We start from the raw sequence: 17095 nt of genomic DNA on the forward strand, positions 1-17095 counted from the left end.
AGTCTGGACTTCGACCGTGTCTGCATGTCAAAAGTTTTGCTTATCATTTTTGTCAGAAATCATTTGTTTATCATCCTTAGTAAATTACCTGCTTATTATTCTTAGTCTAGACACATTTTATTGCATTGACTGCATGAATAGTGTATAGACAAAATTCATATCTTAGCGTATCTACTAATTCATATCTTAGCGTATCTGCTAATTCATATCTTAGCGTATCATTTATTGTTATCTTTACCTGACAGCTTCCGTAGATTCCTCCGTAACTTATGAGATTTTAGTATTACATATGCATATGTAAATTATGTATTGCAGGATACTAATCTACATCCTATAATCTATTTCTTATCAAAAATCCTTCATCTGATCGTACGAGATGAATCCTTCAACTAGTTCGAGTCCCTCGGATTTCGACAGCTATTCCGATAGTTATCCCGACAGTTATTCCGAATGGATAGTCATCTAAGCTCCGGAAGCAACGTCAGCAGAATGAATCAACCAATAATCCATCCCCAATTCATCTGATGGATTCGTAGTCGACTTAATCAATGGAGACGTGCAGAAGGCGATCCCTTCCACTAACCGAATTCACCTTTTGGCGAAGAACCTAAAGCACTTACCGGCGAACCTGTTCGTAACACCATTTTCACCCTCATTTCTCAAATATCTCGCCACGACTATATCATAACTCAGATTCTAAACCTTATTCATCCACTCATTCCGACCGACAATCATCCCGGAGTAATACAAGAAGTCAATGAACTTCGCGCTCTAGTAATCAATTTGGAGAATATGGTGCAAAACATACCAGCTTCAGCAACATCACCAGCACCAACATCAATACCAGTACCACCAACAACTCAAGTTCACATCATACACCTCAACATCTAATTATGTACCTCGAGCATAATCATCAATCTGCGAATCGTTCTACATCATCTATCTTCGTTCGACATGACGATTACGTAATCTTCAATGTTTTAGAGATTATATATTCTAGTTCTAACGGTAAATCAAATGAGATTAATATTATATTAACTCATTAAATCTATGATTACATCTGAAGAAAATATATCTGTAAGTATATTTTCATAAAGATTGTAATTAAAAATTCTTTCGTATAAACTGTTAATGGTGAAAATATTTTAACGGGTAGGTAATACCCGAGGAATAATTAGATTTCACTTTAATAGGTTATACTGTACATTCTTCGAATCTGATTCAACATCCATTTACTATCTTACTTACATCTACAGAGATATAAATCTGTTCACCACAGAATAACCATTTTTATTTTATTTTATTCAATTTCATATTTGGATTTTGATTTATCACAATCCAACAAGTGACATAATGAAGAAAACATTGGACAAAATAAAAGTTGTTAGAAACAAACGAATTAACTAATTGAAATTTTGTTAAGAATCCACGCTAACTGTTCCTAGCTAACTGTTCCTAGCTAACTGATTACATTTTAGTTTTCGCAGTTTATTTATCGCAATTTAATTATCGCAATTTTATTTATCGTTATTTAATTTCTGTTATTTACTTTACGCATTTAATTTATCGTCATTTAATTTCTGTTATTTATTTTACGCACTTTAAATATCGGGACACATATACAAGGTTTTGACATATCATATCGACGCATCTATATATATTATTTGGAATCACCATAGACACTCTATATGCAGTAATGATCGAGTTCTCTATACAGGGTTGAGGTTGATTCTCAAGTAATATATATACTTTGAGTTGTGATCGAGTCTGAGACATGTACACGGGTCACGATACGTATTAATTAATTCGAATATTATATATTAAATTATATATGAATTATTGGACTGTCAACTGTGGACTAATAACATTGGACAATTAAAATGAATTAAAATATTGATTATAACATATGAAACTAAACAATTCTTCAAGTTTGCCACTTGATTTCGTCTTAAACCTCATTTGTATCTTGACAATTACAATCCGCGTTCAAACCTTTCATGATTCTTGAAAACACCTCAATCGAGAGGATGAACCAACCGCACTTCATCTACGGAAGGAAAGATTTATGCATATAATTATGCATCTGAAAACACTCGAAACCTGAGTAAACATTTAACACGTATCTGTTCTAGCTCCTTTGGCGTTGTTATTACCGAAAATAACTTTGTATCTGCTGTTCGAGATAGCCAGTTTTGTCACAGCTCCAGCAAGACAACTTCGACTTTTCGTACAAAACAGCTTATTATAACGTTGATATATACGCGTGCTCTTTTATTGTTACCGGGGAACCTTTCATATTCCATCATATTACCATCAGCGTTTAATCATCTAAAAACACAATTCTCCTGAAACTACCTCGAATTGATAATCGATGATTCAGATATGGCTGCATTAAATGCAGAGGAAACAGTAAAATTGTAGATGGCTTAAACGGCCAAAAGTTTGATGATAAAGAAAGGAGTGTTAGGAACTCTCGATAGAAAATTTGGTACTAAAAAAAAAACATATTGAGCTACCCATGAAGGAGACCAAAGGACAAATACAAATACCGAACCCTATATTCAAAGGATCCAGGTAATTCTGGATCCGATGAAATCTTTAGAGAATATCTTGCTCCGAGGTCATGTTAAAATCTTGCCAAAAATCTTTCTCCATCAACCATCGGACTTAGAAATTCCAAAATATCATCATAAATATCTTCGATATTCCTGTGGATATTTTCATAAATATTCTCGTCCGAAATTATATACCTCTTCATGCTATCTGTAATACATTATATTGGAAATTTCTGTAAAAGCTAAGTATAAACTATGAATGAATTCTGAAGTAGTGTTGGGAACTGAAGCATGAGTTAGCATAATATAATGACACTTGATCAACGTGATTATATTACAGTAAATCATGTTGAGTTTCAAATGGAATGTGATGATTCACAGATCATAACGTCATCATATGCCATGTTACACAACTCTTTCATTCTGTTTAATCTTTGAACGTATCAAGAAATTATATTCTTGATAGTTCCATTCACAGTGATTCTGGTAATTTAATCAATCAAGATCGTGCTATCACAATCTCACTTAGAACCTTAAGTATGTTCAGTCAAAAATCCATGCCTATGAATTCTGGACCATTATTCGCTTGACTTAAAGTCGGGATGTGAAAACAAAAACATGGAGCCCCGAAATATAAAGGAGTATACAAAACCCAATAACAACACAGGAATTACAAACCGTGTATGTCAATGTCTATCGCAGCGTAAAGACACAGGAGAATTAAAAACACTATAACCCCAAGAGCGAAGTAGAAGAAAACAGATTCCTCTGGTGAAAGTTGGAAAAGGAGAATGATTGTTGCAATAGTAAGGATGAGGACAAGGATCAGAACTGGATTAAGCATTTTCAGAATCTTTTGGATGTATGAAACAAGAAGGAAAGTATAGGAATGGTAAGAATAATGGAACGGAAGAGTTTAATTTATAATGGAAATATCAGACAGAGTAATCGAAGCAGATCACCGCATTTAATTCGAGAGATCTTAATTTCCTTATTCTCCAAAGAATCAAATCTTTTAGATTTCGAAAAATTGTCTTAAATTCCTTGAATTTCGGAATTCAACCCTCTACGTCAAAAGTTAAGACGCACCTTATTTTCTAAATTCAAACGTGACTCCGTCAAAAGTTAAGACAAATCTCTATTTCTTCATTTCACTCTTTTGTGACAGCTTCACTCGTACACTTCACAAAATCGAATCGTTTTATATATATTACTCAATGATGATAAAACTCTAATTATCAGCTCATATTCGTCATGAAAACATTTTTATTGTTAGCCATGACAACCTCACTCAAATTTCGGGACGAAATTTCTTTAACGGGTAGGTACTGTGACGACCCAGAAATTTTTGACTAAATATAAACTTAATCTTTATATGAAATCGACACGATAAGAAAAGTCTAATAAACCGAGTCTTAAAATGTTTGAACTGTTTACATGAATTCATTTAACCTTTGACCAGTCTTGACGATTCACGAACAACTATTTGTAAATAGATACATATATATTTTAAAAATATAAATATATATATTAATTCGAAATATAATTTGAAATATTATATTATTTCGTTATTATGAAAGATAACTTAAGAAGACTAAAACTTGATGTGTAATTATATACTATATGAACATTGTAATATAAGTAATTTATAAATATATTATATATAGAATTTGTAATATTTCATTTTTTTATTAATATTAATTTTTTATATTAATATTATTATTAGTTATTAATATTACTACTAATAACATTATTATTGATAATCATTATTATTAACATCTATATTCTTATTATTATTATTTATTAATATGTTAACTATCAACCTCAACTTTTACTTTCTTGATTTCTGTGGCATGAGATTCCATGTTAAAACAATAGAAGTTAAATACAATCAAACAAGATATAGACTGCTTTTAATTTCAATCATTCGTGAATTCATCTAAAGGGTACTATTGAAACACTATACTTAATTGAATGTAATTGATATTTGGTTGGTGATTAATATCTATATATCATAATATGTATCTATCTCCTATTATCTATATATGTCTATATATGCAGAGCACCCATGTCATGAAGATAAACCAAACATCACCGTTCTCCTTCTTTCTACAACCACTATCACTTGCATATATGTTTCTACTGTTGTTACATGAGAACATCACGCTTATGTTTGATAAAAACCATCGACTGTTTCTGTTTTAGGTTCAATAAAACTCACAACCTTCCATCTTTCTTCTCTCTCTTCTACTTCGATAACTAGCATCCTTACTTCCTTGTTCGAAGAACCATCATCACCACTGCCATTTTTTTTTACTACCCACAAACAACACCACCCTTCTTTCCTCTTCTTTTTCTCTTTCTGTTTTCTGTATGAACCGTCACCCAACATCTCCTTTGGTTAAACTCGATATCTACTTGTTTCTTCCTATTGAGACCCAAACCCAAACTGACCACCACCGTATGATTGCTGTACGATTATTATATTTTTCTGTTTAAGCACCGTGACTCCATTCCATCTCTCTCTATTCTCTCTCTTGTAAGCTTGGTCGTGAAACCTCACCAATTGTTAAATTACTGCTGCTGCTACGAAGGTTTTACTGCAGCTGTTACTGCACTGCAGCTGCTATTTCCCAGCTTATTTTGTTACTGTTCCGGTCAGCTAGAAAACCACCTTACTCTCTCTTAATTATCTCACTCTTATCTTTATGTTTTTAATTAATAATGGGTTTAGCAAAAGTGAAAGCAATATTTATATTGCTATCATGCGTATGTTAATAATAATAAATAAAAAAAAAGAATGAGAAAGCAAACCAATTGACAAAACTCATGTCTCCACCGAATGGATTGTATAAAAAAAGATAATTGTGGGGACATGTTGTTTAAAGGAATCCTAGAAATATAGAATAATAAGCTGGAGATTACAGAAGCCGTAATAATTCTATGTTGATTGGGCCAATGGAATTCGGTTTACATTTGGGCTTGTGAGCAAGTGGGACTGCAGTGTTCATTCATTTCTATTTGGTCAGGTTAGTTTGTTTGGCTTTCTAGATTGGGCCGAAAACAAGGATGATAACTATATGTTGTTGCTACAGCCGTGATATATCCATATCTTTTTTCTGATTAAAAACATTCACGAGATAAAAGATGATAGTGATGCAAGTAAGATTATGATTCACGATTGTGAATTGATGATGATTAGGGATTAAATTTATGAAAACAATGATGGATGTATGTTTATTATTATTATTTTTTTTAAACCGGGGACAAACTCGATCTTAGTTATCAAGGTAACGATGATCATGAGATAATAATAATGATGATATGCGTACCATGACGATTCTTTGATAAAGATGATGTTAGATTAAGAATATGATCTGTGAGTGATGATGATATCATGTTGATTAAGTTACATTAGATTATAGGTGATGATAAGTTGATGAAGGAGAAGAAACAGATGGTTAGATTGGTTATATGATTTATTCGGTGGCATAAAATAGAAATCAATGGGCAGAGCAATGGTTAAGGACATGAGTGTTTAGCCGAGAGGTCACAGGTTCAATCCTGGAAAGGGGCATTTTATTTTTAGAAAATGAAAATGATGAAATCAGACAGTTATAGATATATATACTTATGACTTAGGTTTTAATCAGAATGAAAGAACAGAAGGATGGTTAAGGGTGTTGCTGGTTGAGCAAGAGGTCTTGGGTTCAAGCCTAGGCATAGGCATTATTATTTTTTTGGAAAGCCTTTAAAAGAAGGTAGTATTTTATTATCATTATTAATATTATTATTATTATTATTATTATTATTATTATTATTATTATTATTATTAATATTATTATTATTATTATTATTATTATTATTATTATAATTATTATTATTATTATTATCACTAGTATTAGGAATTATTAATATCATCTTATAATTATTAGTAATATGATTAATATCATTATTAACAAACATCATGTTATTATCATTAAAGTTATTAGTATTATGATTATTAGTATTATCAATATTATTAACATTAAAATTATTATGAAAATAAAAGTTTTAAAGATATTATTAAGGTTATAAGTATGTACTAATCATATTAACGATTTTATATAAATATTCATAAATAACAAATTAAGTATTTTTAATATATTACAAATAAGATATATATATTAACAAAACTATATAGATATTAATCATTTTGAATATATACACAAATTAGATATATAATATATAAATTAAGATATAATAAATAAAGTTGTTCGATTACGATTATGTGTATTAATAAATATACAAATGATATAGGTTCGTGAATCCGAGGCCAACCCTGCATTGTTCAATGTCGTCATATGTATTTTCACTACAAAATACAGTACCGTGAGTTTCATTTGCTCCCTTTTTACTCATTACATTTTTGGGCTGAGAATACATGCAAATGCTTTATTAACTGTTTTTACAATATTTATATGCGTGAGTTTCATTAATCCCCTTTTAAATGCTTTTGCAATATATATTTTTGGGACTGAGAATACATGCGCTGCTTTTATAACTGTTTTACGAAATAGACACAAGTAATTGAAACTACATTATATGGTTGAATGATCGAAATCGAATATACCCCTTTTTATTAAGTCTGGTAATCTAAGAATTAGGGAACAGACACTCTAATTGACGCGAACTCTAAAGATATATCTATCGGGCCCAACAAGCCCCATCCAAAGTACCGGATGCTTTAGTACTTCGAAATTTTTATCATGTTCGAAGGAGGATCCCGGAATGATGGGGATATTCTTATATGTATATTGGGAATGTCGGTTACCAGGTGTTCAATCCATATGAATGATATTTTTGTCTCTATGCATGGGACGTACGTTTATGAGAAATGAAAATATGAAATCTTGTGGTCTATTAAAAATTATGAAATGATTATTTATGTTAAACTAATGAACTCACCAACCTTTTGGTTGACACTTTAAAGCATGTTTATTCTCAGGTATGAAAGAAACCTTCCACTGTGCATTTGCTCATTTTAAAGATATTACTTAGAGTCATTCATGACATATTTCAAAAGACGTTGCATTCGAGTCGTTGAGATCATCAAGATTATTATTAAATCAGTTATAGGTAGATATATTATAAAATGGTATGCATGCCGTCAACTTTCGTTGTAATGAAAGATTGTCTTTTCAAAAATGAATGCAATGTTTATAAAATGTATCATATAAAGGACAAATACCTCGCGATGTAATCAACTGTTGTGAATCGTTTATAATCAATATGGACTTCGTCCGGATGGATTAGGACGGGTCCTTTCAAATGTTCCATACAACAACCAACAAGGTCCTAGCAATCAACAAGTGTCCAACAATACTTACAATCAGCAAAGACCTATTTTTCAAAACAAACCACCACAAACAGATGATAAAAAGCCAAATTTAGAAGATATGATGTCGAAGCTAGTTGAATCTCAAACTCAATTTTTCACATCTCAGAAACAAACCAATGAACAAAATGCTCAAGCATTTAGAAATCAACAAGCTTCTATTCAAAATCTGGAACAAGAAGTAAGTAACCTAGCAAGGTTAATATGTGAAAGAAAATCGGGAAGTCTACCTAGTGATACAAATGCTAACCCCCGGAATGAAACAGCTAAAGCCATTACCACAAGAAGTGGTATTACACTTAAACCACCTGAAATGCCTGTAATTTCTGATGAAGCTATTCCTACTCCACAAGAACCACAATCTGAGCAAGATAAGGAAACAGAACCGACAGTTGAAAAGGTTAATGAAGATAACACAGTTAAGGCTAAACCTTATGTTAAACCATATCAACCACCGCTTCCTTACCCGAGTAAAATGAGAAAAGAAAGACTTGAAGCTGAGCAATCCAAATTCTTGGATATGTTTAAACAAATAAATGTCAATCTTCCTTTCATTGATGTGATTTCAGGAATGTCTAGATATGCTAAATTCTTGAAAGATCTGATCACAAATAGAAAGAAAATGGAAGAACTCTCGGCTGTTACTATGAATGCTAATTGTTCTGCAGTGCTGTTGAATAAGATACCAGAAAAATTATCAGATCCAAGAATTTTCACGATTCCATGTTTTCTGGGTAGTCTTAGTTCAATAGAAGCATTGGCAGACTTAGGTGCTAGTATAAATTTAATACCGTATTCACTATACGCTAAACTAGACCTTGGAGAATTGAAACCAACACGAATAAGTATACAACTAGCAGATAGATCAGTAAAATATCCTAGAGGGATAATAGAAAACATGCTAGTTAAAGTTGGTACCTTAGTATTTCCAGTAGATTTTGTTATTCTGGACATGGAAGAAGATTCTCGAGTTCCTCTCATATTAGGAAGACCATTCTTAAACATGGATAAAGCAATAATAGACGTGTTTGGTAAGAAACTGACCCTAAGTATAGAGGACAAGAGTGTTACCTTTTCAGTTGATAGAGCAATGCAACAATCGCATTCTGCAGATGATACATGTTATTATATTCAAACTATTGATTCACATGCAGAATTGTTAGAAGAATTTCCAGAATTACAAGGAACAGGAGAATGTTCTTTAGGAGAAGGAACTGAACCAATTGATGAAATTGAAATGTTAGCTACACTTATGGCTAATGGATATGAACCAACAATAGAAGAAATTCAAATGCTAAAAGAAGAAGACAGATATCGATATAAATCATCGATAGAAGAACCACCGACATTAGAGTTAAAGCCACTTCCAAACCATTTGGAATACGATTATTTACATGGTGAATCTGAATTACCTGTAATAATATCATCTTCTCTTATTGAAAATGAAAAATCTCAACTCATTTCTGTGCTAAAAGCTCATAAACCAGCTATTGCATGGAAAATTCATGATATTAAAGGAATAAGTCCTTCGTATTGCACACATAAAATCCTTATGGAAGAAGGTCATAAAACGTATGTGCAACGACAACGAATACTAAATCCTAATATGCAAGATTTTGTTAAATAAGAAATTATTAAACTGCTTGATGCATGTTTAATTTATCCAATCTCTGATAGTCCATGGGTAAGCCCAGTTCAATGCGTACCTAAGAAGGGTGGCATGACTGTCATCACAAATGAGAAAAATGAGCTTATTCCAACTAGGCCTGTAACAGGATGGCGTGTTTGTATTGATTATAGAAAATTAAATGACGCCACCAGAAAAGATCACTTTCCCTTACCTTTCATTGATCAAATGTTGGAAAGATTAGCCGGAAATAGTTACTATTGTTTTCTTGATGGTTTTTCCGGATACTTTCAAATTCCAATAGCACCTGAGGACCAAGAGAAAACCACGTTCACGTGCCCTTATTGTAATTTTTCTTACAAACGCATGCCTTTTAAACTTTGCAACGCCCCTGCAACCTTTCAAAGGTGCATGATGGTGATTTTCACGACATGATAGAAGAATGCATGGAAGTTTTCATGGATGACTTTTCAGTCTTCGGTGATACATTTGAATCATGTCTAGTTAATCTTGAACGAATGCTTATTAGATGCGAACAATCAAATCTAGTACTTAATTGAGAGAAATGCCATTTCATGGTTAAAGAAGGCATCGTTCTTGGACATAAAATCTCAAATGAAGGAATTGAAGTGGATAGAGATAAAGTAGATGTAATTGCTAAACTTCTACATCCCACCAATGTTAGAGGATTTAGGAGTTTTCTAGGGCATGCCGGTTTTTACCGACGTTTCATAAAAGATTTTTCTAAAATTGCCACTCCTATAAATAAACTCCTAGAAAAGGATGCTCCATTCATCTTTTCAGATGAATGCATCAAATCTTTTAATATTCTTAAAGAAAAACTCACTAATGTGCCGATCATGATAACTCCAAATTGAAATCTACCATTTGAACTCATGTGCGATGCAAGTGATTTTGCAATGGGAGCCGTTTTAGGACAAAGGATTGAAAAACGATTTCAACCTATTTATTATGCTAGTAAGACGTTACAAGGAGCATAAACGAATTACACAACTACTGAAAAAGAACTCCTTGCTATTGTCTTTGCTTTTGGCAAATTTCGTTCATATCTCGTTCTAGCTAAAACGGTGGTCTATACCAACCATTCTGCTCTTAGATACCTATTTTCGAAACAAGATGCCAAACCAAGATTAATCCGTTAGATCTTACTCTTACAAGAGTTTGATATTGAAATCTGAAATAAAAAGGGAGCAGAAAATCTCGCCGCTGATTATCTTTCTCGTCTTGAAAATCCTGAATTAGAAGTTCTAAATGAGTCGGCAATACAAGACAACTTTCCTGATAAATATCTATTAAAGATAGATTATAATGAAATTCCATGGTTTGCAGACTATGCAAACTACTTAGTATGTGGATTCCTTGAAAAAGGATTATCGTACCAAAAACGAAAGAAATTCTTTAGTGATATAAAACACTATTTCTGGGAAGATCCACATTTATTCAAAAGTTATCCCGATGGAATAATACGCCGATGTGTATTCGGAGATGAAGCTAGTCAAATCTTAAACCATTGTCACACAGGACCAACAGGAGGGCATTATGGGCCTCAACTCACAGTAAGAAAAGTTTACGATGCGGGATTCTATTGGCCTACAATTTTCAAAGACGCACACCTTCTTTGCAAATCCTGTGATGCTTGTCAAAGAGCCGAAAAAATAAGTCAACCTGATGAAATGCCACAAAATGTCATTCAAGTATGTGAAGTATTTGACATTTGGGGTATTGACTTTATGGGTCCATTTCCAAAATCTCATAATAATCTCTACATTCTCGTTGCCATTGATTATGTATCTAAATAGGCAGAAGCACAGGCTCTCCTGACTAACGATGCACGAGTTGTAGTCAACTTCTTAAAACGTCTTTTTGCAAGGTTCGGAACACCGAAAGCTTTAATAAGTGATCGGGGTTCTCATTTCCGTAATAATCAACTTGAGAAAGTTCTCAAAATATATGGAGTAACTCATAAAATCTCCACCGCATATCATCCACAAACAAGTGGACAAGTTGAAAATACCAACCAAGCTTTAAAATGTATTCTAGAGAAAACCGTAGGAACAAATCCGAAGGAATGGTCCATGAAATTAGAGGATGCACTCTGGGCTTTTAGAACAGCCTACAAAACTCCAATTGGAACCACACCTTTTAAACTCGTTTACGAAAAAGCATGTCATCTTCCAGTAGAAATTGAATACAAAGCATTTTGGCCTTTGAAGACATGTAATCTTGATTTACATGAAGCCGGACGTCTACGATTAAGTCAATTAAATGAATTAGAAGAATTAAGACATGAAGCATATGAAAATTCGTTAATCTATAAGGAAAGAACGAAGAAATGGCAACCATTTTTAGGAGGAAAACCTTGATATTCCTCTAAGTTTAGGTCGCCCATTTTTAGCAACCACCGAGGCGTTCATTGAAGTAAGAGAAGGTAGAATGACACTTAGGGATGGTGATAAATCGATCACCTTTGTGAACCAAAAGTTTAGATCTCCACAAACCAAAACTGTTAAACCAATAAAAATGCATAAGTGTGGGGAAGATGAAGAAACACTTAATGATGAACCAATCACAAAGAACCCCGTTGATGATACACCGTTTTTAACAGTTCAACGAAGAAACTTTATAAACGGATTCATGATGCTAAGATTAAGGGAAACTTTAAGTTATGTAACCGATTAGTATCCAATTTATCGCCAAAAGAAAAGGCAATGTTAGTTGAATTTGTGAAAGTTACGGAGGAAATCAACAAATGGATTGAAGCAAAAGTCAGAGATATACAAGTTATTGATGATCCAATTGAAAATGAATTCAATCACAATTTCAACACAACATCTAACTAAGTGTGGGGAGGTTCGAATCTTTTTAGGGTAATATGTATTTCTGTTAGAGTTAGATATTCTGTTTTCGTGTAGTTCTCGAGAATGGAATCCGAATGGTCTTTCCCTAGCAGACCCTAAAGAACTAGTCTTCTTCCCCCATTCTGAATTTTTATTTTTTTTAGGTTTTACGAGATGAAGAATTCCTATGAACTAAACCATGGTCTAATGCTACACGCTTTGATCACTAAAGGTAATAATGATACACTCCCGAGTGACCTGGTATCAGTAATAAGAGCCAAATTGGACGGAGTAAGAAAAGAATCCAGGAATGAAAATAATAAGTTACATTTTGGTAAAGGAAAATCAAAATCCACAGCGAAAAGAAGAGCACGACACCTTGAAAGATGTCAAAAATGTGGAAAATGGTCACACGAAGGAAAATGCTCGACGAATCAGACATATTTCAATACCGAGTTCGTTACTTTATGCAGAGAAGGGCAGTTCATATGTTTCGAAGAAAAATCGTTGAATGCACGAGGTTATGCCTATGTAGCTATGGAAAACCAATTAGTCCGACTATCTTATGAGTGGGCTAAAGCAGGTCAATGAGAATTCTATCTCACAGGTAAGTATGTACAGTTTTAATTTTTATTTTATTGCTTTTAACCTTTTGATAATAAACGCTAAATTGTTCGCTATAAAGTATTAAATTGGTATTCAATAAAATTAGGTATGCGTAACCGAAATTATTGATATCATACAAAAATTTATTACATCACTGCGAAATTTACCGTTTATTCTTAAGGTATAAATATCGTTAATCAATCAAACCAAAATATTTCAAAAATTCGTCATGAGTTAAACTAGGTTATGGAACCGAAATTACTTTACCGAAAAGAGGGGCGTATATTTTTGATAATATTTGATTGATTAAAGTGGGATAAAATACCAAAAAGATTTTTAATTTTTACTTTTACTATGTTTTTAAATTAATATTAAATCAATATTGTAAATTTTTTTAAAATCAATATATTTAAGTTTGTAAATATTTGAAAAATTAATATTTTTAATATAAATTTGTATGTATAAAAACAAAAATATAATATAAATTTGGTGTGAATTTTTAATTATTATTAATATGAATTTTTAATTTTATGTATTTTAAATTTAAGTTTGGTGTGAATTTAAAAATAAAAATTTACTTTATTTCGTTAATATAAATATGATTTTTAAAATATAATTTTGTGTTTAATGTGTTCTGTAGAGATTTACAGATACTGATGGTGCAACATCATCATCCAGACAACCTGCTCCAGAACCTGAACCTGAAATACAATATGAACCTGAACCGGAGCAACAATAGGAACCACAACAACAGCATGATCAACACGTACCTTATTATGATACGCTACAATTTGTTGATGCCTTCATAGTATTTCCGATGCATCCGCCAGTAAAATACCCAACGATTCCTGAACACACGTTGCATCCTAATCTGATATTCGATAGAAGGTGAAGAGATTACCCATCATATCAAAGTAATAAATTCAAACTAATAGCGAAAAATGTAGAAGTGCCAAGGGTAATTGATTGGGATCCTTTGGAAAGGGTCCAACTAGCTAACTCAGTTAGGGAGCATCAGATCTAACGGTATGGCAGTTCTTCTTTTACCGATTAGGAACGTCTATTCACCATTCGTAGACCTGTATTTAAGGAATGGTGTGTTGAGCTGATGAGTACTATAGCATTAAATGTAGATGTAGATAGATTAGATGATAGAAGTTTTCTTAGATTTATACTTGGCCGTAGGATGTACAGGATGTCCATGCTGGACATGGCCAGGGTATTACAGATTTACACTCCTAGTGAATTGCTACTACCCGATTGTATGAATTTGATTTATCGTGGTGAAAGGGTAGATAGGAATTTTGACGCGAATGCCGTTTGGAGGCGTATGTCAAGCTATAATGTTTTTACACTAGGAGGAAAACACTCCTACTTACATATTAACAAAGTCGAGCGTCGTATAATTCATAGATTTGTGGCTAACTCGATTACACAGAGAGGTCACAACAAGGAGAAAAATGACCTTACATGATTTATTTTACCTAAAGTGTATTCGAGACCCAAGAAGCTTTGTTAATAACCCTTACTGTGTTGGTTTTTATTTGTCTAAGATGGTGGAAGGAATACAGGAAGGGGGAATAATAGGAGGATGTATTTTTGTTACTCTCATTGGAGAGTATTTAGGTGTAGATAGGGACCAAGGAGGTCCACTTTTGGAATGTAGGGAACATGTTGAGCCTTTAGGATTGAAGGTCTATCAGGGTGCTAAGGTATTAAAGAGAAGACGCAACCAACCAGTACCCTATCAAGGTAGTCATCCTCAGGTAAAGAGAGTTTCAGATGAGAAAATGGAGGAAGCGGATGACATTAGGGATGTCATTAGGGAGGCTATGACTGACGTCTACCAGCGTGTAGATGAGGTAAATATGACAAACGGGGAGAGATTTAGTCGGATGGAGCAGTGGCAAGCCCAAAATGATTACGAGCATTCCAGGCAACGACAGCATGATAGATGGGACAATCATCAGCTTCAGATTATGAGCCGGCTGTCGCCTCAGGATCACTATGTACTGACCCGACCCGTTTACTATCCTCCACACCAGCCCGAGATGAGACCACCATATACTCTCTACGACCCTAACCAGGCCTACCAGTACACCTATCACCAACCATGGAACCCGGACGACGACATGAACTGGAACCCCTATCCAGATTGATATAGTTCCTGTTGGTGATTCCTATGATTTTTATTTTTATTTTTTATTATTTTTATTTATTTATGTTTAAACATATGATATTGTGATACATTAATGTATTGTTTAATATTTTTATTATTTGGTACTAATATTTCATATTTGATTTGAAAGTGGGATTTTAAGTCCCATTTCAAATTACCATGCATGTTTATATTTGTATGTATGTATATTGTCAATTGTACACAACAGGGTAAAACAGCGCATTTTCAAAGACTGGCATTAAGTTCAGCAAAAGCTACTAATTTTGACGACAAAACGAAAAACAAATGTGATGTAACAACAATGCGGAATGAACAAATGATATGCACCATTTATCATTCAGCAAACAAACGCCAATATGTTTGGAAACTTTGGTAAAATTTAATCATTTTTCTACGCGAATCACCCTCAATAATTTAAATTGTTACTGATTTCTTGCAAATGAGGGCATTGCAAGATCTTAAGTGTGGGAAGGGGTTAAATTCTTTCGGATTTTTAAAAACGCAGTAGTTGTATTAGAATCTAGTGCTCTCTGATAATAAAGAACAGCCCTAGTCTTATATACTGACTACCAATTCTAGTAAAATTTTTCAAAATTTTCAATTAAATAAATTCAAATTTATGTTTATACATGTTTATGAACGATAAAACTAGGTGTTAACACCGAAATTATTGTTACCTCAGAAAGGACATAAATTGAGAAACAAACCAAAATGTTAGAATTCATTTAAAATGGAATAGAGGACAATAAAAAGGAAAATAAAGCCAAGTGTGGGAAAAATTTACCAAGTTATTTAAACACATATATCACATATTTTTGTACAAATAATTGAAGATACTTTTATTTTGGACAAAATTAACCGTTTTACCCGGTAAATTGTAAGATATTTGAAAGAAAGATGGATCTACACGATGAATCAATTCTATCATTAAAAGGAAGTAAAGTCTTCTAAAAAAGAAACGCGCTTCTTGATTTAGGTCAGGAAGTTGTCGTCCAGACCAGTTGTAGAGTCTACGAAAAACCTTGAAAATTTTTCTCGAAAATCAGCTGGAAATCCACGGACCTCAACATCAAACAGTGTCGCCAAGTGGTCAGACTTATCCTAACCATGAGAGGATCTGTCTCGTAAAATGGGGAGGGCACCGTGCAAATTAGCTTAATAAGACTAATGAATCAGACCCCCAGAAAAGGATAATCTCCTTAAAGATTAAAAATTAGCTTTTAAGCCTGATATTACTCAATCCTTGAGATTGACCTTAAAGATTGAGAATTACAAACTCATGGAATTCGATGATATCTAAACTCGAGCTTGAACGAGAAAATATTTTGATCAAATTAAAACCAATTTGTTTTCTGAAAACCTATTTTCAATGTGTTCATTACCAATGAACGTAAAATCCTGAGAATTCATTATAATTCATTAGGTCACCTGAACCAATTCGGGTGTCAATCGTAAGAACGATAGTTGCATAGCATGGTCAAAGACAGGACCTTGTGCCAGACCAAAAAACTAAAGGGTGAGCTTTACTATTGCTCCTACAAAGGATAGTAATTGCATCCGACACGTTATAGACCATAATTAAAAGCATGTCCGGGGACATTGCCTTAACAGTTGCTTGTTCAACGCTTTCCTTTACAACCGGACGGTAATTTACCGAAAGGTAATATACGGAGCTAGTATACTGGATGTTTTGCTTTCCTAATACAAGGTTAGCAAGTGGGTGACACAAAACCGCAAGTTTTGAGCTAAAATTTTCAAATCTGAAACCCACCAAACCCACAAAAACATTTCGCAAACACCGGTGAAAGGTTATTCCGGAAAACTTATCTAGGTTAAAAGCTAGATCGTATTTTCAAAAGATCAAATGTTTTCATAAAGATCCAATTTCCTTAA

The sequence above is a fragment of the Rutidosis leptorrhynchoides genome, chromosome 5 (assembly GCF_046630445.1).
Source record: "Rutidosis leptorrhynchoides isolate AG116_Rl617_1_P2 chromosome 5, CSIRO_AGI_Rlap_v1, whole genome shotgun sequence".
Classification (NCBI taxonomy): domain Eukaryota; kingdom Viridiplantae; phylum Streptophyta; class Magnoliopsida; order Asterales; family Asteraceae; genus Rutidosis; species Rutidosis leptorrhynchoides.